The sequence below is a fragment of the Entelurus aequoreus genome, linkage group LG10, assembly GCF_033978785.1.
Source record: "Entelurus aequoreus isolate RoL-2023_Sb linkage group LG10, RoL_Eaeq_v1.1, whole genome shotgun sequence".
NCBI lineage: Eukaryota > Metazoa > Chordata > Actinopteri > Syngnathiformes > Syngnathidae > Entelurus > Entelurus aequoreus.
This window is the reverse complement of record NC_084740.1, coordinates 11,591,838-11,618,064: the sequence shown is the minus strand read 5'-3', so window position 1 is coordinate 11,618,064 and position 26,227 is coordinate 11,591,838. Positions and strand designations below refer to the sequence as shown.

Genomic DNA, 26,227 nt, shown 5'->3' with positions numbered 1-26,227 from the left:
CAAGCGTCCGCTGCGCGCAGCAAGTATATGCCGCGCACCAAATCAAATCCCATCTGAATTCTAAACAAAATAAACATATTTATTCTATGGAATTTTGCAATGCAACTTTGAGTGACAGTGACAACAAGCGGCCCCAATGGTGTTCGTCAACACCGTTCAATTGAACACCGTTCAATTATTGTAACGTCTATCGAGATGCTTCGAGGACAGGAATTATATCGATCACTTTATTGAACAAAACTGTTTATATTCGGACATAACCACACCAAAAACATGAGTAAAACAATTCTATCTCGAAAAACTAGTCATTTTCTGCCGTACAAACCAGGCCAAAACCAACTTGTCATCTGTCACCAACACGCATAGCACTAAACCACTGGTGCGTTTAAGGCCACACAAAAAGTCGGACAACTCAAACACCACACAAAGTTACACTATGACTCCTCAGTCATACGTGTGCTTATTTTACTGTCATTTATTATTAATGTTAATTTATATATATTAGTCATGGAATGCTGTTACACACACTATGTTGAAGTATTACTATTATTATTATTATTTATCTTACGGTATATATCAAAAATAATATTGAGCAAAATTTAATTGAAATATTGTCGATGTGGCCCTCCAGCAGTGCTCGGGTAGCTCATGCGGCCCCCGGTAAAAATTAATTGCCCACCCCTGACATACACTGTAGACTGCGGTAACAGTTGAATAAGTATGCAAAAGAGGGATCATCCATTGTGGAGGTGACAAAAAAGTTGAATAAAAGCTGCTAAATCAACCGTGCTTTGATGTTTCGTGTCTTATCTCCACCCAGGTGAAATAATCAATCACATATTTGCATCACATGTCAAAACACATTGACACATGCGAGCTTCTCTGCTGGATGGAACTTGTCGAGGAATCTGTGTATGATGTCACTCACAATGAGAGGAATTCATAGTGTTGGAAAGATCACATAGCAGGTCTCCAGGGGAAAGCAGTGCCTTTTTTTCATAATAGACAAAAAAACATAATATGCCCCCTTTGAATGGAAACAACATCAAGTCTTTGAGGAACACGCCAGACGACACAGGTTGGCTAAAATCAGAAGAATGTGCGCACAATATTTAGTCCGTCCAACACAAACATCGCACTCAAAATGATTCTTCTCCAAGACACACCCATCTCTCCAAGGTTCATCTCTCACAGTCACAGCAGGCTCACGTAGCTTCCCTGCAGGCACAAACGCATTCCCCAAAAATCTCTCTATTTGTTTCCTTCCTCTCACACCTGTCTCAAGCCCTTGTGATTAATCCTCTGCACAGGAAAATGAGGATGGCCTCATCCGTCTTATGTAAGGGAAACTTCGCTACGTGGACACTGAGATGTGTTTTCAAGAGTAAAAGTGCGATGACAACCGTAAAACATGAGTGGATCTCGTACTACTGCGGCTATTTGTAGTAATATTAGCAGTACAGACACAAATAACAAGAGAGAATCTGGAGAAATCACTGCATGTAAGTGGCAATGCCGAAGAAATCGATCCCTCAGGCTGTACTGCATCTCAAAGCGACATCAGTGTGTAAAGGATATCACCACATGGGGTCTGGAACACTTCCGAAAACCACTGTCAATAACTACAGTTTGTCTCTACATCTGTAAGTGCAAGTTAAAACTCTACTATGCAAAGCGAAAGCCATTTATCAACAACACCCAGAAACGCCGCCGGCTTTGCTGGGCCCGAGCTCATCTAAGATGGATGAAAAGTGGAAAAGTGTTCTGTGGTCCGACATTGTTTTTGGAAACGGTGGACGTTGTGTCCTCAAAGAAGAAATTAACCACCCGGACTGTTAAAGGCGCAAACTTCAAAAGCCAGCATCTGTGATGGTATGAGGTGTGTTAGTGCAAGAAGAAAAATATAGTCAGTATTTCAAAATAATTCACACCAGTAGAGTTTTATTAATGTAAGTTGAAATCATTGTGATCCCAGTGTTGGGCCGTGTGTTTCCCACCTAGGCCAACAGTGATGTTCTACTTAGTCCGACTTAAATACTTTTCAAAATACCCTAATTCATGTCACCACATGACCACGGCTGGAGGAATACTACACAGAAACACGTTAGCGCACTACTACCCATTGAAACACCTCAACAGTGTACAAAACAGGCTATTTTTCAGCGCATTTAAAAATCAATGAACCTGCATAAGCGAGTTAAACATATCTTACGTGGTACTATGAAAATGAAAATAATTGTAAAAAACGTGAAAAAATTAAGAAATAAAATATTTGAACTCCCAATTTGTGGCACCCATCCGACGGCGTATAAGCCGGTGGTACAGTTCGTGGTTGGCTGAATCGAGTGGAAGTGGCAGGCAAACCATTTCCCAGGAAAGCTTCGCTGGCTTCCGGGGTCGGCCAACCTTGTTTACAAGATGTAGTTTCTCTTTAAATATCCTTCTTGAAAATGGCCTTCCAAATATATATATCTTCCACCGAATCCACGTTTTGTTCTCCTTCTTTGTGGGTTAAAAAAGTGAGTACCGGTGCTTTCTCAGCCAGCCAGCTTTGGCTTCGGAGCCACTTCCTGCTTTCGCAAAAAACAACGTGTGATTGGATATTCACGTGGGAGTGACAGGTGTGTATTCAATCACAGTCACGTTTAAAAACAACTTGTGATCTGATTGGCTGTCGCAACTGTCTATCAACTGAACGTCCTTTGTTCATATACACTGCACATAATTTCCTTTACTTTTGTCCTCTTTGTATATAATTTTGTTTTTAATGTCTCATTAACATTATCTGTATGTAATATTGGCTGCATTTTAGATAGTTGTTTGTGTGCCATGATGTTCCAGACCACAGCAAACAGCTTGCCAAAGGTTGTAATAAATATATTAAAAGAAGACAGCCTGTCGTTTCCTTAAACTTGTACATACACATCTATACCTTTGGCCATTAAAAGTTAGTCATTTCCAGGAGTTATCTCACCTTCTGAGCAGCCTCTGATTTACTAATGGTTTCTAATGTTGTAAAAATGTGTAGAATATTACATTTCAACATTTCTGTCAACAAAGATTTGCTTCAGCCTGCGACACAGTCATTTTGATAGTAGGCTATTATAGCTAATATAGACACTTACGTCATGTGTTGCCTTCATTATAACACTTATATACACCTTTTTATTTTTTGTGATTCCAGACAGTTTTGGGTTGCCGCCCTCTGCACTAGATGAACCCGCGTACCAATAGTGGTACATGTACCACAGTTGAAAAATAACTGATATAGAGGATCTTTAACCAGCATGTTTGCAGTAAGTCAATAGCTGTATAGCGACAAAAGCATACAGTGATTAACTTATTTTTATGTTTGTACGACTGTTAGAACTTCATACTTGGCAACCTTGAGACCTCCAAATTCGGGAGATTAGGGGGTGGGGGGGCTGGGTTAAGGGGGGAGGAGTATATTTATAGCTAGAATTCACTGAAATTCAAGTATTTCTTATAAAATAAAATAAATACTTGACTTTCAGTGAATTCTAGCTATATATATATATATATATATATATATATATATATATATATATATATATATATATATATATATATATACACATACATATATATATATACACATATAAATAAAATAAATACTTGAATTTCAGTGTTCATTTATTTACACGTATACACACATAACACTCCTCTCTACTCATTGTTGTATTTGAAAGTGCAATGCTTTGCAGCCAGTAGCACAGCCTTTGAAGGAGCATAGGTATGGGCAGTGTAATATTCTGGGTTGGAGTCAATAACCAAGCGAGGTGATGAAGTTACGTCTCTTTACTTCATACTTCAGAACCGACTCCCACACTTGCCCATGACAAATTTGTGCTTTGTTTTAAAGATGTGATATTTGGATTTACACTATATGAAAAAAATTGGAAAATGAATTTTACCTTAGCAACCTCATTATACTATCGGCTAAGTTTTATATTCATAAATGTAAGTTTCTCAATACCTGACCTGTTTTTTGTGCCTTTAAAAAAGATTTAGAACTCCACATTAAAACACTCTCTACCTCTAACAACCAAAAAGCTGTGAAAACGATGATACTGTGCTCCAAATTTGGATTATTTACGGAACTTGTGTGAACCTATGGCTTTATATTTTGTTACACACACACATATATATATATATATATATATATATATATATATATATATATATATATATATATATATATAAATATACATATATATATAAATAAATATACATATATATATATATACATATATATTTATATATATGTATATATATATATGTATATATATATACACATATATATATATATATATATATATATATATATATATATATATATATATATATATATATATGTATATATATATATATATATATATATATATATATATATATATATATATATATATATATATATATATATATATATATATATATATATTGCATTCTTCTTTAGTTGCTTTATTGAGTTTACAAACCCCCTGGTGCCGTTTTGTACTGTTTTTGTACTGTTTCTCTACTTTTTTTGATTTTTTTTTTGATTGTATGTAAATGTTGAATGTTATAAATAAAGGTTTAAAAAAATAAAATAAAATTAAAAAGTTTTAAAAAAAAGACTCCCACACTTGCAGTCAGGGTGCGCAATACAACGTAAACCGTTGGCCAACCAAAAAGTAACCACAGAACACTATACGGTATAGTGTTCTGTGGTTACTTTTTGGTTGGCCAAGCGGACGTGACGACAGGCTGTCCTCACTCAGGTCCGCACGGACTTGGAGGGGGCGTGCCTTAAGTCAGGCTGGAAATCGGGAGAAATTCGGGAGAATGGTTGTCCCGGGAGATTTTCGGGAGAGGCACTGAAATTCGGGAGTCTCCCGGAAAATTCGGGAGGGTTGGCAAGTATGGGAAGCATCAAAAAAGGCGATGCATGACTTTGTGTCACATCAGTTTAGTTTTAGATGGTAACCGACAGATTGATTTAATTTACGTTACATAAAAGGAGGTGGATCGGCAGTAAAGTTCCACTGTAACACACAAGCAAAAATAACAATGGAAGATGATTACATCATGAATTATGCAACTGTTCCATACCAAAAAGAAAAATGTGTGCAACCTTCATGTCTCACATAATGTGTCCCACATGCACACATGTGTTATGTATGTAGGTCAGTGGAGCTCACATGTAATGAAATCCACACATGACCCTCCCTCCAAGTATATTTTGCAAGTTGCGTCCTGCCCTCAGCCGGCCGTGCACTAATGTGTCAGTGAGAGAAGACAGTCGACCCTGGAGGATGATGTCATCAGTCGTGATGAATTACATCAGTGACCTCCACATCAGACGTGCAATCATTGCTCTGCACGTCTAATTATACCGACAGTACCTATGTCTATATCTATTATATCTACCGACATTATCTATCTACTTATCTATTTAAGCCTTCTAATGTGCTTTAATTCCACCATTACAATCCCCCACTATGCGAGAAGAGGGTCACTGACCCTCACTCAGGTGAGGGTAAAAGGTGACACCCAAAAGCCCAGGTGTGCAACACCTGTGCTCAGGTCGGCTCAATCTCAAGGTGGTGAGTTTGACTCACCGTCTACCCCCAAGCCTCCTTTAAGCTCCTCTAATTGTGCTCTCATCCTCCCCAAAATACTTCCTAAAAGACATATTATCCTCTGGCCTCTTAAGGTGGAATGACATCATAACTGGGAGTTCATATATGTTTTGATTCTGTCAGTAATAATGTGGTTGAAATGTTGACCACATTCATAAAAACTGGAAAAGACTCAGAATTGAACAAAAACATTCTTAACTTTTATTATTTTGTATGTATTTAAATCGAAATCGACCCCGCTGTAAAACCGTGTGATATTTCTAAAGCCTGATTAGCAACGATAATTGTTGTAGAAAATATTATTTATAAATATTTAATAAAACAAATATTCAGAGTAATTATAAGAATTTTTCATTAGCCAAAAAGGTGACATTCTCAAATAAAATCATGAATGAATGAGTTATAAATTGAATAATTACAATTTTAAATACAGCCATTACTGCCCCGAAGTGCTATACTAACAAAAACATTATAATCCAAGTAAGTACAGGCGAGGCTATAAATACACAGCTAAACGTACCAACCAATAAAATGGTGAAAAAAACATCCATCCATTCAGTTTCTACTGCTTGTCCCTTTTGGGGATGGTGGTGGGGTTGGAGCCTATCCCAGCCGCACTCAGGCGGAAGGCAAGGTACACCCTGGACCAAAAAAACAAAGAAAACGTAAACAGTAGGAATAAAATAAGGGATATCTATAAGTAGTAGGGTTGTACGGTATACCGGTATTAGTACAGTACTAATGAATCATATACGGTACTATACCACCTCTGAAAAGTACCGGTAATTAATTTTCTTCCACTTGGCCTTAATTATTTTGACTAAATAATAGAATGGAAATGACACAATACCCAAAAGGGACAAGCGGTAGATAATGGATGGATGGATGTTACTGCATATGTCAGCAGACTAATTAGGAGCCTTTGTTTCTTTACTTACTAATAAAAGACAAGTTGTCTTGTATGTCCACTATTTTATTTAAGGACAAACTTGCAATAAGAAACATATGTTTAATGTACCCTAGGATTTTTTGTTAAAATAAAGCCAATGCAATTTTTTGTGGTCCTCTTTATTTAGAAAAGAACCGAAAAGTATCGAAATTATAATATTCGTATCGGGACAACATTAATAAGTAGTAATAAAAACTTACAAATATCTACCTCGGTTTGTGTTAAACACCACTGCAAATGTACAGTAAAATAATACTACTAATAATAATAATTTATGATAGAAATTTAACCTCCCAAATGTTTGTGAAATATTTATATGTATAAAGCTATGAAAACAACACATTTTTTAAATTAGAATATATTATTATCAAAAATATTCGAAAAATATTTTCAAAATCACTTCAATAAATAATTATGATCATGCTCTTATGCCAAGTATTTTAGCAAACAAAAAGTTATGTACTACAAACAAAAACATGGACATAGCTCAACCATTACGAATTTAAATACAGTACTACTTTTGTAAAAACAAACAGAAGAGTTGCCAGAATTTTACTGTGAAAATGACGGTGGTTTCGTTAATCAAAAAGACGTAAAAAACCCCCCTGCAAATTTTACCTAAAATTCTGGCATCGGAGCTGTCAGTTTTTAAACGTTAAAATCTACGGCCGTTGTTTTTACAGTGTTCTACTAATTATAAATACTGTGCTAAATAAGGTATAAGATATAACTAATACATTATGAATTAGAAACACTGTAATGGAATGTTTGGGTTCAGGTGACTAAACAGAATCAGAAATACTTTATCAATCCGCGAGGGGAAATTAAGATTTTCAGCACAATCCCATTCAAGAGCAGACAAACATTACAGGGAGACAGAACAGGATCGCAGTTCCGGCGCCCTTTACAAAAAAGGTGAGAAACAGGTAAACGCTGGAGAAGGGGTTTGGGGGGGTGAGAAAAAAAAAAGCAGTCTAAGCCTGGGCCCCTCCTGGAGAGGGGGTCCAGACTGAGGCCAAGGGAAAAAAACATCATAGCCATAGCACACATAAGCATGTGTGTAAGAGGGAAACATCAAACATCAAAGAACACAAAGGACATTAAAGACATTAAAAGAACAGAGATGATACAACCAGCCATTTATACATACAGCTACATATATATTTTGAAATAAATAAATAAACATACACTGTGGTGGCCTCTGCGGTGTTCCACGCCATCGTCTGCTGGGGTCGGGGGAGCATGGCCAGAGACAGGAGCTGACCCAACAAAGCAACCAAGAGAGCCGACTCCACCCTCGGCCGCCCACTAACTCTTGTCCAGTGTCCAGTCTGCATGAATGAGCGAGTATGCGTCTAAGGAGAGCGAGGTGTCCGATAAACAAACATGGATGTTCTTTTCATGAGGACCAAATCAACACTAAACTAAGTCTAAACTAGGTCTTGAGTCCAACCTCGTCTTTACTCCCTCTCACTTGCCTCAAATGAGTCTGTGCAAACAAGAGTGTCTCTCATTTCCAGCAGGAGTGTGTCTCTCTTGTGTTTGCTCACCCTGCGCCCATCAACAACCTTTCATCAACCCTCAGCATCGCTTGTGCACACACAGAAAGCCGACTTTGAGGGGGGGAGGAAAAACAAAAAAAGCCACTGTCTCCACCCAAGATGATTTCATAACGACTGGTTCCACTTGTAAAGAGTCAAGGCTGACTTGTTCACCTCAAAAGGAGAGCTGGTTAATAAAGTTAAAGCCTGGGCTCAACAGTAGGTCTTTACATTAGAGCAGCGTCTGGCCTGCAGGGGCCTGAATGCTGAGTGAACAGGACACAATGGAGAGGACGGATTAGCCTTTGTGGGAAGTGACAAGTTGTGAGGGGGTCAGGAGGCCTTTTTTGGGGAGGGGGAGCTTACCTGGGGAAGTGGCGGTTTGGTCGAGGCCTTATTTAGTTACCATGGCAACCATGTCGCACCTTTTGTCTCGACACAAACAAGTCTAAGCATGTTATAATCCGCTGCTATGATTTCACCGCCGCTTTCATCCCCCAGAGTAATTAATTTACCGGCTTTCACATGCTTAACTTCTTATTAGGCTGCTCATTACTGTGACAAAAGTCGACCTCCGGGCTATGACAGCTTGTCCATGGGGACCCCCAGACGCTCACAACGCACACCCGCCTCTCCCCCGTGCTCCCTCCAGGCAAACTCCACTGGTGCTCAGCGGGAGGCCGGTTACATTCCCGCGCCCGAGCAACTGGAGGCAGGTGTGTAGGAGAGTCTTTTTGGTGTTCAACGTGTAAATGCTGCGAGGGCATGTGGACAACATGTGGTAACGTATACCTCCTAAGTTATTACCGTGAGGCCCTCTTGCTTTGTTGTGTAAATATAGTACGGTCTTGATGTGACGCTTCAAAGCTTTGGAACTTTAACAAGTATGGTACCCATTTTCTCATTTCAACAGCGAAAGGTTAGAAAGGGGAACAAAATACTAATTGCTTTTTTTTTCCACTGCGTGGTACTTACTTGGCTCAACATGGCTCTATGTTACTTCTCCATTGGCAAAAGGAGGTACTGCTAAGTACCTCAACTAGGGATGTCCGATAATGGCTTTTTTGCCGATACCCGATATTCCGATATTGTCCAACTCTTAATTACCGATACCGATATCAACCGATACCGATATATACAGTCGTGGAATCAACACATTATTATGCCTAATTTGGACAACCAGGTATGGTGAAAATAAGGTCCTTTTAAAAAAAATGAATAAAATAAAATAAGATAAATAAATTAAAAACATTTTCTTGAATAAAAAAGAAAGTAAAACAATATAAAAACAGTTACATAGAAAGTAGTAATTAATGAAAATTTGTAAAACTAACTGTTAAAGGTTAGTACTATTAGTGGACCAGCAGCACGCACAATCATGTGTGCTTACGGATTGTATCCCTTACAGACGGTATTGATATATATTGATATATAATGTAGGAACCAGAATATTAATAACAGAAAGAAACAACCCTTTTGAGTGTGAATGAGGGAGGTAGGTTTTTTGGGTTGGTGCACTAATTGTAAGTGTAATCTTGTGTTTTTTATGTTGATTAAATAAAAAAAATAAAAATAAAATAAATAAATAAACCGATACGATAATAAAAAAAACGATAATTTCCGATATTACATTTTAAAGCATTTAATCGGCAGGCCGATATTATCGGACATCTCTAACCTCAACCAATGAGCTCAATTGGTTCTAAGACCAAACTCTTGCCTCAAAACATTCCAAAGCAGCATCGCACATCGAAATGAATTGAAATTTAAACAGCACAATTTTAACATGTGGCCTGCCTTGTTACGTTCTCAGTGGCGGGCTGTGCGTTTCGCACCTAGGCATTCAGTGATGTCCGACTTCAATAATGACCTCTCAAAATACCATCATTTATGTCACCACATGACCATTGCTGGAGAAATACTATACAGGAACACATTTATGCACTATTGTGCATTGAATCACCTCAATAGTGTACAAAACGGGTTATTTTATGGCGCATTTAAAAATCAATTAAAACGCATCAGCAATGAAAATATATCTTATGTGGTACTGTCAAAATACAAATTGCAAAAAACATTAAAAGTGAAAAAATAAAATATTTCAACTCACAATTTATAGCACCTATTCGACGTCGTATAAGCCAGTGGTACCCCTCGTTGCCGGCTGATTAGAGTGGAAATGGCGAGCATTTCCCCATTTGATCGCCAGAAAAGCTGAGCTTGCTTCCGGGGTTGGCCGACATCGTCTCACAAGATGCAGTTTCTCTTTAAATATCCTTCTTGAAAATGGCCTTGCAAATATATATCTGCCACCTAATCAACGTTTTGTTCTCCTTCTCTGCTATCCCAGTCTGGCTACGGCGCAACACTTCCCGCTTCCTGCTAAATTGCAACTTGTGAATGGATACTCACTTTGGAATGACAAGTGTGTATCCAATCACAGTCTCGTTAACATCAGGCTACTTGAATAGGCTACTGTCAACAACTTGTGATCTGATTGGCTATCGCAACTGTCTATCAACTCTATGTGTTGTCAAATTTATCCGCTAACGGTCCCGATGAGTATCCAATCACAGGACGCATACATGTCACGTTCAACCTTAGGCCAGCTAGAAGGCCTTACTGACAACAACTCGTGATCTGATTGGCTATCGCAACTGTCTATCAACTGTATGTCCCCGTTCACTTACAGTGCACGGACGCCTGCATTGTTGATTCTGAAGGCCTCTGGCAGATTTCATACAGCATGGCAACATAAGCTAGCTGAATTCTGATTGGATACAAACTAAAATTAAAAACAACAGCACTGGAACAATCATAATATGACATGAAGAGAGTACGAATACATTTAGATATTTAGGGAAAGTAAATTAAAAAATAATTTTATCTTTAATTATGATCATGATTTCTGGTTATGTTAGGCCAGCAGAGAAGGCCTTGCTGGCCCTGACGGCACACCACTGCACGTTCTGCTCGCATTGCTGTGATGGTGATGTTCTCACCATGCGGAAAAGGACAGGAAGCAGCAGAAAAGCATGCATTTAATAATATGTCTTTAATTTCATGTTCGAAGCAAAAATACAGAAACCGACAAGCGCGTCACTCGGAGGCGCAGAAGAATCAGGTAAAAACAAAAGATGTATAGCGGAGAGCTAACAAGCACGCAACTGTTGCCAATGGCGAACAAAAGAAAAGCTGTCTATGCAAGAAAACGAACATACCAGGTGCATAGAGCGTACGTTGGTCCAGCAACTGAAAGCAGAGTGGCACCAGTATATAAGTGCGTAGTGATGACAGCAGGTAGGAACACTAATTACTGAACAGAAACTGGTGTGTAAGACAATCAGCACACCGAGCATCCAAACGTAAACAGAAACAAACTCAAACATAGGAGAAACCCAACAAGCACAAAACATGACCTGACAGACAAGTCATGACATGCCTTTTAAAAAAGTCAGGTTTGTACTACTATGATATATTAATAATATACCAATATTGGCATAATAGTTTTGCGATATTTGGATGATATTTCACAATTTTTCACAATTTTCTGCCTAAGTTACACAATATTTGGTGGCATTTTTTAACACCAGATATTTTTAGGATGTTTGCATAATAGTTACACAATAATGGCATTATAGTTTTGGGATATATTTATCATTATAGTTACATGGTATTCGGAAGATATTTAACAAAGTTACTCATCGTTGCACAATTATGGCAGGGTTCTTTGCACAGATTTTGGTCGATATTTTCATGATTTTGCATGCTAGTCGTTCAATATTTGGACGATATTTGCTTGATGGCTTTACGATATTTAGATTATATTTTCACAATGGTTGGTGCACTATATATATATATATATATATGCATAATAGTTGTACAACATTGGCATGGTAGTTTTACAATGTTTGGACAATATTTTAATTAAATGCTATTCGGACAATATTTGCAATATATACATTTATGCGTAAACGATAATTACTCAGTATTTGCTAAATCAAAGCGGTGTTACAGCCTTTGATACTGTGTTATACCTATAGGTATAACACAGTATCAAGGGCTATAACACAGCTACCGTGTTATACCTATAAGTTATAGGTATAACACGGTATTAAAGGATTTCGACGATATTTTATAGGTTTTCGCAAGATCATTGTACAATAGTTGGACGACTTTGGCATGACGGGTGTACAATATTTGGTCAATACTTTGCATTATAGTTCTACAATATTTGTACAATATGTCGTTGTGGCTTGTCCAGCCCTTTGAGACACTTGTGATTAAGGGCTATATATATAAACTTTGATTGATTGATTGATACTATTTTGTTGTTTGAAAACAATATTTTTTTCTACAGATAAAAAATATGTTTGAAAAACAACAAACTATCTAGGACATCTATAGATAAAAAATAACAACAAAAAAGTACAAACGAATACAGTAGATTTATGAAATAATTGTTAAGCATTTTTATCTTACAGCATACAGAAGAAGACTTTTCAGTCTGTTCTGATTGGCGTCTTCCTGTCATGACACACGCACAGTCCGTTCCTCCCTCGTCTGCGGAAGCACTCAGCAGCTCCACTCTGAGTACGTCCAGACACGCCCCCACACGCGCTGCGCAGACCGCACCCACACGTGCTGTGCAGACCGCACCCACATGCCGCCGCAGCTGGAGACAATCATCAATCAAGACACCTGGCAGTGATTACAGACGACAGGATAAAGAGCCTCGCCGCTGATTACTCCTCGTCGGAACGTTGCTTTGCTTGCAGTAAGCTCACGTCTCTGACTTCCCACCAGTGTTCTTCTCCTGTGCTTGTTTCTTCGTACCTTGTTTTTGATCTCCTTCGTCTCTCCTTCCTCCCACAGTCCCTGTCTCAGCTCCCGCTGTCATATTCCCCTGAATCCTGTTTGCCCTCCTGATTACCCGACACCTTGCCTGGACTTTGGACGCTCTCTCCTGTACTACGACCACGCTTGGACCCCCGGACCTCTTTGCCTTCTCCCTCTGGATTTGGACGCCACCATTCAACACGCATGACAACACCCCTTACGGTATCTTTATATATTAATTCCAGCACATAGTTTACATTCAAACACATAGTAGCATACACACCCTACGTAATCATAAATCACTCAATAAATACATTGAGTTTATACTTCTGCTGTTGTGCCGTCTCCTTCCCCCTGTCTAAGACATAACAGAACGTTCCGACCAAGATGGAACCAGACGGCACAAAACATCCCCCACCTGGAACTCTGGTCCGAACTTCCCCTCCTAGAGACCTATCTGCCATCGAGTCTGTCATTCGACAACATCAGGCCCGATTTTCCACCTTGGAGGACAAACTTGATGTCGCATTTGCTAGTCTGCTGTCAAGATTGGACAAACTCAGTACAGGTCAGGTGACACCTCCCACTCCCATTTTTAGCTCTTCTGAGGCACCTGCCCCCGAAGGACCGTCTTCCCTTCGCGAACCAGAGATAGCCAGTCCTAAGATTTTTGAGGGGGATTTCGAACTTTGTCGTGGCTTCTTGGTTCAATGTGAATTTATTTTTGAACACCAACCATCTCGTTATGCTAACGATGGGGCCAAGATAGCCTTTATGTTTTCCTTATTTTCTGGACCTGCCCTTAAATGGGCCACTTCCGCCCTTAGCAAGCCTTCGGGGTTTAACTGTAATTATTCTGCGTTTCGTAAAGAATTTCTGGCTGTTTTTGATCATCCCACGGATGGAAGAGATGCTGCAGCTAAGCTTCATTCCCTCAGACAGGGTCACCGCTCCGTGGCTAAATACACCCTAGAATTCCGCACTTTGGCAGCTGAGAGTGGTTGGGATGACAGGGCTCTTTTGAGTGCCTACAGGAGAGGCCTTAATGAAAATATAAAGGATGGATTGATGCGTGACAGGCCGTCTTCTAGTCACAAGCTAATTGAACTAGCCCTCTTGTTTGATCAGCGACTTTCAGAAAGAGAAGCGGAGAGGGAGAGCGACTTCGGCAGCACGAATAGGGCAAGACCTCCTCGTTCTACCAGCTGGGACCTCACGAGACAGACAGGTCCAGTTAATCCATGTCCTAGTCCTTCCCCAGAACCCATGCAGATAGGGAGATCTCAACTTTCCTTCGAGGAACGGGAACGGAGGTTTCAACGATGCCTATGTTTATACTGTGGTATGGCGGGCCATCATATTCGCAACTGCCCATCTCGGCCAAAAGATCGGGCTCACCAGTCAAGGGGATACTGGTGAGCGAGCCATACTACAATCCCCACAATCTTTTCCAGGCAAACCCCGAGTACTCTGTTCCCTGCTACCTTGTCTTAGGAGGATAGGACACTATCAGTAGAGGCCTATGTGGACTCCGGAGCCGACGAGAGTTTCCTCGACTTAAGGTATGCCACAGAATCTGGTATTCCGTTAATTTCCTTAGAGACTTTTGTGTCTGCCCAAGCCTTAGATGGTCACCCTTTAGGGCCTATCAAACATCGCACTAAACCTTTATCCCTTACCCTTTCTGGTAACCATACAGAGACCATCAGCTTCTGGGTCCTGGATGCGCCGGTAGCCCCCCTTGTCCTCGGCCGATCATGGTTGAGTCTACATGACCCCCACATTTCCTGGTCCACTGGCAAGATACTGGCCTGGAGCAACCACTGTCATGCTAACTGTCTCCGTTCTGCTGTTACACATTCCGAAGGACCCAGATCGATATCTCCCCCTGTTGACCTGTCCCAAGTCCCGGAGATATATCATGATCTAGCCACAGTTTTCAGTAAGGATCAAGCACTGTCACTTCCACCCCACAGACCATACGACTGCGCTATTGATCTTATTCCCAACGCAGTTCTTCCATCCAGTCGACTATATAACCTTTCCCTTCCTGAGAAGAAAACTATGAGGGACTACATCTCCGAGTCCCTGGCCTCTGGTATAATCAGACCATCCAAGTCACCTGTGGCCGCTGGATTTTTTTTTGTCAGCAAGAAGGATGGATCCCTTCGGCCATGTATTGATTACCGTCAACTTAACAGCATCACTGTAAAGAATAAATATCCGTTGCCCCTACTCAATTCATCTTTTGAACCCCTCACTCCGGCCACTATCTTTACCAAACTGGATCTACGCAACGCCTATCATCTGGTACAAATCAGGGAAGGAGATGAGTGGAAGACTGCCTTCAATACTCACTTAGGGCATTTTGAGTATAGGGTCATGCCTTTTGGTCTGACCAATGCTCCTGCAGTTTTTCAAGCCCTAGTTAACGACATCCTCAGAGACATGATAGACCGTTTTGTTGTCGTTTACCTGGATGACATCCTTATCTTCTCCAAGAACCTTCAGGAGCATCAACAACATGTCCGTCTCGTCCTATAACGCCTTCTGGAGAACCGTCTGTTCGTCAAAGCCGAGAAATGTGAGTTCCACTCTTCTTCTGTTGATTTCTTGGGATTTGTAATTGAAAAAGGACATATTAAGGCTGATCCAAAACAGGTGAAGGCAGTGGTGGACTGGCCTCAACCCTCTACTCGCACTGAGTTGCGACGCTTCCATGGATTTGCCGGATTCTACAGGCAATTCATTAAGGACTTTAGTAAGTTGGCCGCACCTCTTCATGCACTTACCTCTACCAATGTCCCCTTCCAGTGGAACCGTGAAGCAGGAATGGCGTTCTGGTGTCTCAAAAGATGCCAGCAAGTTTGGAAAGCCGCCCGGGCTTCTCTAATCAGGTCCTCTGAAAGGATGTGCCGCAGTGCTAATCAGCGACGCATCCCGGCTCCCTCGTATTCTCCGGGTCAACAAGTTCTGCTACGGGCTAAATATCTTCATCTTGAGGTACCATCTCGAAAACTTGCACCCAGATTTGTAGGACCATACACTATAGAGGCCGTAATAAACCCCGCTGCGGTTAAACTTTCTTTACCTCCCTCAGTCAAGCGACATCCCGTGGTCCATGTTTCGCAGATCAAACCAGTTACTACTTCCCCACTTTCTTCACCTGATCCCCCCCCCACCCCCCACCCCCTCCCAGGATTTTGGACAATGGGGACCCCGTTTGGACCGTTAAGGATATTCTCGGGGTCCGTCGGCAAGGTAGGGGGTTAGTTTATTTAGTTGACTGGGAGGGTTATGGGCCTGAACATAGGTCTTGGGTTCCTGCCTCCTACCTTGCTGACCCATCACTACTAGAAGACTTCTATCGGGCAAATCCAGGAGCTCTTCGGCGCTCGTCGGGGGTCTCGCATAAGGGGGGGGGGGGGCACTGTCATGACACACGCACAGTCCGTTCCTCCCTCGTCTGCGGAAGCACTCAGCAGCTCCACTCTGAGTACGTCCAGACACGCCCCCACACGCGCTGCGCAGACCGCACCCACACGTGCTGTGCAGACCGCACCCACATGCCGCCGCAGCTGGAGACAATCATCAATCAAGACACCTGGCAGTGATTACGGACGACAGGATAAAGAGCCTCGCCGCTGATTACTCCTCGTCGGAACGTTGCTTTGCTTGCAGTAAGCTCACGTCTCTGACTTCCCACCAGTGTTCTTCTCCTGTGCTTGTTTCTTCGTACCTTGTTTTTGATCTCCTTCGTCTCTCCTTCCTCCCACAGTCCCTGTCTCAGCTCCCGCTGTCATATTCCCCTGAATCCTGTTTGCCCTCCTGATTACCCGACACCTTGCCTGGACTTTGGACGCTCTCTCCTGTACTACGACCACGCTTGGACCCCCGGACCTCTTTGCCTTCTCCCTCTGGATTTGGACGCCACCATTCAACACGCATGACAACACCCCTTACGGTATCTTTATATATTAATTCCAGGACATAGTTTACATTCAAACACATAGTAGCATACACACCCTACGTAATCATAAATCACTCAATAAATACATTGAGTTTATACTTCTGCTGTTGTGCCGTCTCCTTCCCCCGTCTAAGACATAACACTTCCTGTCTCATAAGATTCAACATGTAAAACAAGCCAAGTTACCGAAGTGTGCAATAAGGCTGCGATATCAGCAAAAATGGCGTTGAAAAAGCAGAGATTCCTAGTTATGCTACCTCCCACAATCAGATTAATAGTGGAGAAGAATGGACGCTTTTTTGGTAAGTTTCTATTGGAGGGAAATCAATAACCAATCACAAATCTCAGATTTGCAGATGACATTGATGGCCTTGCAGGCTATGTAGAGGAGCTGGTCAGCTTGGTTAGCCGTCTCGACGAAGTGGCCTCTTTCCACGGCATGGAAATCAGCGCTGCGAAAACCGAACTCATGGCAAACCGCAATCACAGAGACAGACCTTGTTACAAATGATAAGATCAGCAGAAAAATCAAGGAAGCAATCGGACCCCATGGTGAGCTACTCACAGCTGGTACGGGCATATTTCCCGCTCCTTACGCCTTGCAAAGGCTATCCTGCAAAGAACAGTCCAAGGAAGTCACAGAAGAGAAAGACAGAAGAAAGGATGGAAAGATAACGTTTGAGAATGGACTGGATTAGACCTGACAAAATATCTAAGGGCAGTGGAGGACAGAAACGAGCAGGGAGAGCTGGCGGAATCACCTTTAAGTGCGCCCCAACAACTTCTGCAGAAGTCCAAGGATAACTAAAATGAAGTGTTGGGAGGGTCACAATCACAGCAGGCTGGACAGATGCGGGATCGGATACATCGCTGGTTTGTAGTGTAGCAGCACGACATTCCACCCTGGACACCCAGAGCAGCTTCAGGTGTGCGCAAGAAGCTGAGCCGTGGGTGGACGTCGGCTTATAAGGCTGTGGAAGCCAGACACCTACTAAAAATTGTTTTTCAATAGTTTGAAATTGTATTTCGATCTCTAGCTTTAAGCTAATGCTAGCAAGTAAGACCAAGTATTTGGTAATGAAAACTACAACTAAGATGCATGTTACAATCAAAAAGCTGGTGTGTAATAAATACTTAGAGTAGAAACACTTTTTGAGCACAAAAAAACAAGATTCATCTTTGTTACGATCCGGTCGCGTCCTCACGGTGGTTGTGTTTCCCAGGATGCAAAAGTACCTTAAGGAACCAGCAGAAGCAGCGTGCAGGTAAGAATGCTAATTTAATTTTCGGACATGAAACAAAACATACAAAAAGTAGCGTGCCGAAGGGAAGCGTAGACAAAATTAAAGTACTTAGCATAGAATTAAAACAAAAGAGAAGTGCCGGCAAAAACAAAGGAAAACTGACGTTAGCAACAGGCTGGCACCAAATGTTACTGTCACAAATGGCGAACAATGAACCTGCGAGGAGGGCAGGCAGCTAACACTGGTCTATAAAGCTCTCTAATTAGCGATCAGAAGCAGGTAAGCCTCCTAATCGCCAACCAGAGGCAGTTGAGAATGAATTAGCGCTCCTAGCAACCACACAGTAGACAAATGAAGAAGCACCGAAAACAGAAACAGACAACATAAAAATATTACAAAACCAAAAACATGACCTGGGAAACCGATAAAGACAAATTTAATGACAAAGACTACTTCCTGACTACAACAACACACCGTAGTCAACACACTACTGCCCTCTAATGTTTTGGAATTGCAACTGCATGCAAAGTCTACCATATAATACTTGTCAATGAGACTCAGAAGTGACAATATAACAACTGGATGGCACGGTAATCATTATCTGTGAAATGTTGAATAAAAAATAACATTTTATTATCAAACAAATTAACTTTTATTAACACACACAGAAGTACCGAACATTGGTACCATTATTGATTCCCAGGTACCAAATCAATACCGTATCGGTTCAAATGTGGAAGGCTCCCATCCCTACTTGATGTGATTTGTTGCTTTTTACCCCCCAACTCACAGAGGTCATTAACGGGATCCATTTTGAAGATGTGGACGACATTATCGTCTCTCAGTGACATCATTGCAATGCAACACGGTCGCCTCCAGGATTATTATATATTTGATATTTGTACATCTGATGGTGTTGTCTATCATAAAAGGCAAACCTTCCTCAGACAACCCTGATGACCTAACTTTCTTACTTCGACTTAACTTATTCACTCACACACACACACACGCACACACACACACACACACACACACACACACACACACACACACACACACACACACACACACACACACACACACACACACACACACACACACACACACACACACACACACACACACACACACACACACACACACACACACACACACACACACACAATGGGTATTAGCGTGAAACTCTTTCATTTCCGCGCTAATAATCTTTTAATCATGGAACCCACCTGGGGGCTGCTGCAGGTTTTGGTGTTTTGTTTGCTCCGAAATGACTTTCCATGATGTCACTTTCCTAGTCTCAAGTTTGCTGACAAAGCGTGACCAGTTTTTAGAGCTAATCATGATGATATAAGAGGCAGAATAGAATGTGTGTGTGTCTCACATAACACAGTACTGCTTTTAAGTGTGCTATTATAAAAGCAGGAGGTTTGTCTGTGGCTTCGACAGTTTGTCTTCTTTCTTTTGTCTGTTTTTACTTCTCACTGAATAACAGGAAATAGATGTGGTCGGTGAAACAATACTAAGAGTAATTTAATTAACAGCTTCTTTTTTCCCCCAATGAATTTGAACTGAGAAGTGCATTCATTTTGATCAAATTCATAAACATTCTCAATCAAATTCACTTACATAATTCCTATTTTTTAATCGAATATTTATGTTCACCACCATTTCATTTAGACGATAGTTTATCAATTGTGACACAGATTTTTTTGAGGAATAGAAGTTTTAGGAAATTGTGGGCCTTTATATGCAAATAACCAAATCTTGTAGATTGGGTCTCAAAACATACATGAAGTACTATGAATTTTTTTGTCATTAATTTGGTCAATTGAGACTTTGTGGACATCCTGTACAGTTGGGACATTTTAGGGCATTGATATTTATTTTGCCTTTAAACATGATGGAAGTTAGCTTAGCATGTTTGTTTTGTTTGTCTATGAATGTTCTCATTCATCCAGGTCATTGTAATCCCAGGGCATTCAATCCATCACAACTGGACTTTTTGGTTTGTTTTAGAAGATGTTTCGCCTCTCATCCGGCTTCATCAGTTCATGCTCTTAGACTTGGATTTGTCAAATCTAGTTAAGCGGCTGGTGCCAAAAACCCAAAAATGTATACTCCAACAGTGTGCCTGGGCAAGGATGGTTTCGATATATTGTAGTGAGAAAAACAACTGATGAGATGCAAAGTAGCATTTCTACTGTCGACGTCAACAACAGTCGAAGTGTAATTTCCCCTCGTTAGCAGTGAGGTATTGTGTGGCAGAACGATCGCTGCGGATCGACCACTATCAGCCCAAAAAAGTCGGAATCACCCACTTTATTGCTTTTCATTCAGTTGTAAACAAATGGCACAAAGGAGCATCTGTGACCAGAATGTTTCTAAGTCCTGTTATTTCTTGGAGGCTAAATTGTAGAGTCGTTTGGCAATGGTTGAAAGGACAGTGTTGTATGTGCGAGACAGGTGGTGTCGAAGACCACCTCCTCTGTCAAGGGGTGTGTATTTTTCTTGAAAAACTATTTGCATCTCAAGAGTGGTTTTCTCTCACTACAATAGGGCGGAACCAGCCTTGCCGAGGCACACCCTCCTGGTGTTGAAGTATAAATATTTGGGGTTTTGTCACCAGCCGCTAGATGAGCTCTGACCAATCTAAGGCTCAATTTGAATTATCCCTCCTTCCCCTCCTCTCTTCTACCTGACCCTCCCCCTTGGCTCTTGTGCCATGGTGAAGTATTGCAAATACGCCCCTATGCATACGGATGTCGATCGAGTCTTTCTACGTCATCAACCCTTGCCAATGGCCAGCAGTGACGTTAAGGCAGATGCGACGAATGTTTGTTTATTTTCAAGATGTCGTCACACGCAATGTTCGGCTTTGCTTGTGCTCTTTTTTTTAAAATCATTTTTTGCATGTCTTAACTAAGAAGAACATTTTTAGTGGAATATGCAAGTGCTGGTGCATCAGTTTTCAGTATATAAAATGTTTCATTGTACATTTGTGCTTGAAGTCAATATGTACATGCAGTAGCAAAGGTTTGAAGTCTGACTAAAACCACAAGTGTCATTATTATGAAAGTCATTATTTACGCGTATTACTTACATTTGTACGATTCTCCGGGTTTCTGGTTTGCCATCTTTCTCCTCGCACTTCAAAGTGTAGGGAGGTGTGCGAGCTTACTTTGCTTTGAGTGAGGTACTTCTTCCTTCCCCCCTAATTCGAATGCCTCTTAATTGACGTGAAGGCACAAAACTAGAGATGTCCGATAATGGCTTTTTTGCCGATATCCGATATTCCGGTATTGTCCAACTCTTGATTACCGATTCCGATATAAACTGATACCGATATATACAGCCGTGGAATTAACACATTATTATGACTAATTTTGTTGTGATGCCCCGCTGTATGCATTAAACAATGTAACAAGGTTTTCCAAAATAAATCAACTGAAGTTATGGAAAAAAATGCCAACATGGCACTGCCATATTTATTATTGAAGTCACAAAGTGCATTATTTTTTTTAACATGCCTCAAAACAGCAGCTTGGAATTTGGGACATGCTCTCCCTGAGAGAGCATGAGGAGGTTGAGGTGGGCGGGGTTGGGGGGGCAGGGTTGAGGTGGGGGGGTTAGGGGGTAGCGGGGGGTGTATATTGTAGCGTCCCGGAAGAGTTAGTGCTGCAAGGGGTTCTGGGTATTTGTTCTGTTGTGTTTATGTTGTGCTACGGTGCGGATGTTCTCCCGAAACGTGTTTGTCATTCTTGTTTGGTGTGGGTTCACAGTGTGGCGCATATTTGTAACAGTGTTAAAGTTGTTTATACGTCCACCCTCAGTGTGACCTGTATGGCTGTTGACCAATAATAATAATAATGGATTAGATTTTATATCGCGCTTTTTTATTATTAGATACTCAAAGCGCTCACAGAAAAGTAGGAAACCATCATTTATTCACACCTGGTGGTGGTAAGCTACATTTGTAGCCACAGCTGCCCTGGGGTAGACTGACGGAAGCGAGGCTGCCAGTTTGCGCCTACGGCCCCTCCGACCACCACCTATCATTCATTCACCAGTGTGAGCGGCACCGTGGGCAAGGGTGAAGTGTCCTGCCCAAGGACACAACGGCAGCGATTTAGATGTCAAGAAGCGGGGAGCGAACCTGCAACCCTCAGGTTTCTGGCATGGCCGCTCTACCCACTACGCCATACCGCCCCCCAAGTATGCCTTGCATTCACTTGTGTGTGTGAAAAGCCGTAGATATTATGTGATTGGGCCGGCACACAAAGGCAGTGCCTTTAAGGTTTATTGGCGCTCTGTACTTCTCCCTACGTCTGTGTACCACTCCGTACTCTCACTCCGGCGTTTTTTAAAGTCATAAATTTTACTTTTTGAAACCGATACCGATAAAGCATTTATATGACGATAATATCGGACATCTCTACACAAAATGAAGAAAGGAGCGCAAAAACAAGGGTGCAGGAGAGGTATTCAAATTGAGCCTAAGGCCCTATCTACATTAAGCCGGATAACTCCTTAAACAAATAATTATTTAGCCTAAACCCCGTTTCAGCCACACTAAACCATCGTTTAAGGTTCCCCTCCTTGGATAATTTTTTACATTGAATCTCCGGCTCTTAGCTTTGTATGGACTCTTTGATCGTTTACAAACTGAGTTCGGAGAGGAAATGACACCAGAAAGACTGCGCCCCACACAGGAAGTGACGTCGGAAAGAACGCGCCACAGCCAGCTTCATAGCAGACGCCTGTGGAAATCACACATGAATACCTTAAAAGAAGGAACCGCGCGATTGCAGCTATTTGGGATACAACACATCTCAGACGGCAACATAGTAATGTTGGGCGATGGTTTTGGATAAGGCCTGGAAGAACGGCAGACTGGTGGGATATATTTGTCAAAGAGAACTTTCGAATGTCCAGGTCAGCTGTGATTCTACTTAGCGAAAAACTTTGTCCATTTGTCGAAGGGGAGACAACGAGAATGCGGGCTCCCGTGGACGAGGGAGTACTACGAAAAAACAGCGAATGCATTTGGACTGGCAAAGCAGACTATCAGTTATTGTCCGCGATGTATGTCGAGCAATTACTCAACTTCTAGTTCTGCATAACTAATGTGAAGCCATGAAGTGGTTGCAGCAGTCAAGTACGACCGCCAATTTCAGCCTACAAGCACAGAGTCCTGACCAGATATCTAGATCCCTAGATTGATTGTTGTAAAAAGTTACACATCGCATTGTTTACTTTTACACGTCCGATAAAGATATGATTCATGCATGATGGCTCAGGTGTGCTTCACTACAATAGGGCCAGTCTAACAGCTGCTGATGGTGAGGCAAGCAAGGTTTACTGTACTAAATGTGGCAATAGTCTACATTGAAACACAGGGTAAGAATACACTTCCAGGTCAGAGGTGACTATGACGCACGCATTTTTTTTGCGCATGCGTACTAGGTTGCGTTGCGCCGGCGGACGGAGGGGGTCTTGAACGGTGGCTCTGTGTGTGTGTGGACAAGGATAAGGTTAGGTGGGATATACCCTGGATAGCCTTAGCCGGCTTAGTGTAGAAAGGGCCCAAGTCTAAAACTAGACCTGACCAATCTAGGTCTATGAGCATGAGCATGAACTGATGAAGCGTACTTGGATGAGAGGTGAAATGTTTTATCTTTTTTTCTACCACACCTACCAGGGGAACATAAACTAACAATAAAAAAATGTCTCAAAGCATTTTGAAAAACATCAAAACATCCCATCTTATAACAGATATTGTGCCGTCTATTCCAGCAACATTAGGGATCACTTTACAATTAAGGACTCCAGAAAATAGTCCTGTTGCAGACCACTCTGCGAAAATGGCTTATATTCTCCACTGGTAATGTTGTATTTTTTTTATACAAAACATGCCACAACTTCCTGTAGTTTAGGGGTGAGGCACACTGTTTTAGTTGTATGAATAAGCAAGGATGAAATAAATACAAACAATTACAGTGCATTCATTTTCTGCACACAAATTAATCTCATTTTTTAAAAATATAATATGATGGTAACACTCAGTTTTTGTTCCAAAATGTCAGACATTTTTCCCATTATAAATAATTTAAATCCAAAATAATCTGTTCCGTACAGCCAAAAATATAAACACACGATGCTTAAAGGCCTACTGAAACCCACTACTACCGACCACGCAGTCTGATAGTTTATATATCAATGATGAAATCTTAACATTGCAACACATGCCAATACGGCCGGGTTAACTTATAAAGTGCAATTTTAAATTTCCCGCTAAACTTCCGGTTGAAAACGTCTAGATATGATGACGTATGCGCGTGACGTCAACGGTTGATACGGAAGTATTTGGACCCATTGAATCCAATACAAAAAAGCTCTGTTTTCATCCCAAAATTCCACAGTATTCTGGACATCTGTGTTGGTGAATCTTTTGCAATTTGTTTAATGAACAATAGAGACTGCAAAGAAGAAAGTTGTAGGTGCGATCGGTGTATTAGCGGCGGACTACAGCAACACAACCAGGAGGACTTTGAGGATAGCAGACGCGCTAGCCGAACGACCTCACCTTGACTTCCTCCGTCTCCGGGCCGCCAACCGCATCGGTGATTGGGTGAACTCCTTCGTCGTACAGTCGATCGCTGGAACGCAGCTGAGCACGGGTCGTGATGAGCAGATGAGAGCTGGCGTAGGTGCAGAGCTAATGTTTTTAGCATAGCTCTGTCGAGGTTCCGTAGCTAAGTTAGCTTCAATGGCGTTGTTAGCAACAGCATTGCTGGAAAGCACTAACCGTGTATTTACATGTCCAGAGTTTGGTAGTATTGTTGATCTTCTGTCTATCCTTCCAGTCAGGGACTTATTTGTTTTGTTTCTATATGCAGTAAAGCCCAATGCTATCAGGTTAGCTCAGTAGCTAAAGAGCTTCACCGATGTATTGTCGTGGAGATAAAAGTCACTGTGAATGTCCATTTTGCGTTCTCGACTCTCATTTTCAAGAGGATATAGTATCCGAGGTGGTTTAAAATACAAATCCGTGATCCACAATAGAAAAAGGAGAGAGTGTGGAATCCAATGAACCAGCTTGTACCTAAGTTACGGTAAGAGCGAAAAAAGATACGTTCTGCACTGCACGCTAGTCCTTCACTTTCACGTTCCTCATCCACGAATCTTTCATCCTCGCTCAAATTAATGGGGTAATCGTTGCTTTTTCGGTCCGAATCTCTCTCGCTGCTGGTGTAAACAATAGGAAAATGTGAGGAGTCCTTCCTCCGGTGTCGTCACGCTACTTCCGATAGGGGCAAGGCTTTTTTTTTATCAGAGACCAAAAGTTGCGAACTTTATCGTCGTTGTTCTATACTAAATCCTTTCAGCAAAAATATGGCAATATCGCGAAATGATCAAGTATGACACATAGAATGGTTTTGCTATCCCCGTTTAAATAAAAAAAAGTCATTTCAGTAGGCCTTTAAATAAAATAAAAAAGTTATATGCATTAATTTTTTTTCCATGCAGAAAGTAATGTTGAATAGATATAAATGACAAAATAAATGTAAAAATTATAATTTGCTATGACCCTTGCCTTTTATTGAAGGATGGGAGCACCACATAAAGGCCATCTTGTTGGTCAGGATGCCCCTCGGACGCCTCCCTGGGGAGGTGTTATGGGCACGTCCGACCGGTAGGAGGCCACGGGAAAGACCCAAGACACAGTGGGGAGACTACGTCACCCGGCTGGCCTGGGAACGCCTCGGGATCCCCCGGGAGGAGCTAGACAAAATAGCTAGGGAGATGAAATTCTGGACTTCCCTGCTTAGGCTGCTGCCCCCACGACCCGACCTCGAATAAGCAGAAGAAAATGGATGGATGGATGGATGTTTTCTTTTACTACTTTACTGCCTTTGGCTCCAATTACAAAAACCTGGATAATGTCATGTTTGGAAAACAAATGTGACTATTTTAAGATGTAGCAAACACAACACCATACAGCCGAGATGATACAATGTACACATGTTTATGCTGGGGGTGGA

General features: G+C 41.4%; 1 protein-coding gene and 1 long non-coding RNA gene across 3 annotated transcripts in view; one reads left to right on the top strand and one right to left on the bottom strand.

The window, feature by feature from the left end:
• Positions 1 to 26,227, bottom strand: part of rab4b (RAB4B, member RAS oncogene family) — an 89,957-nt gene that overhangs the window by 32,035 nt on the left and 31,695 nt on the right. Inside the window, exon 1 of one of the 2 annotated variants that reach the window (XM_062060106.1) lies at positions 7,780 to 8,171. The exons of the other annotated variant lie outside the window; for it this stretch is intronic. The gene's annotated coding sequence lies outside the window, so the exon portion shown is untranslated. Of the gene's footprint in view, positions 1 to 7,779; positions 8,172 to 26,227 lie in introns of those variants that run through there. 2 annotated transcript variants of the gene reach the window in all.
• Positions 8,550 to 14,002, top strand: LOC133658267 (uncharacterized). The gene is made up of 3 exons (XR_009827440.1): positions 8,550 to 8,848; positions 12,617 to 12,909; positions 13,008 to 14,002. It is a non-coding gene; the product is annotated as an uncharacterized LOC133658267 (long non-coding RNA).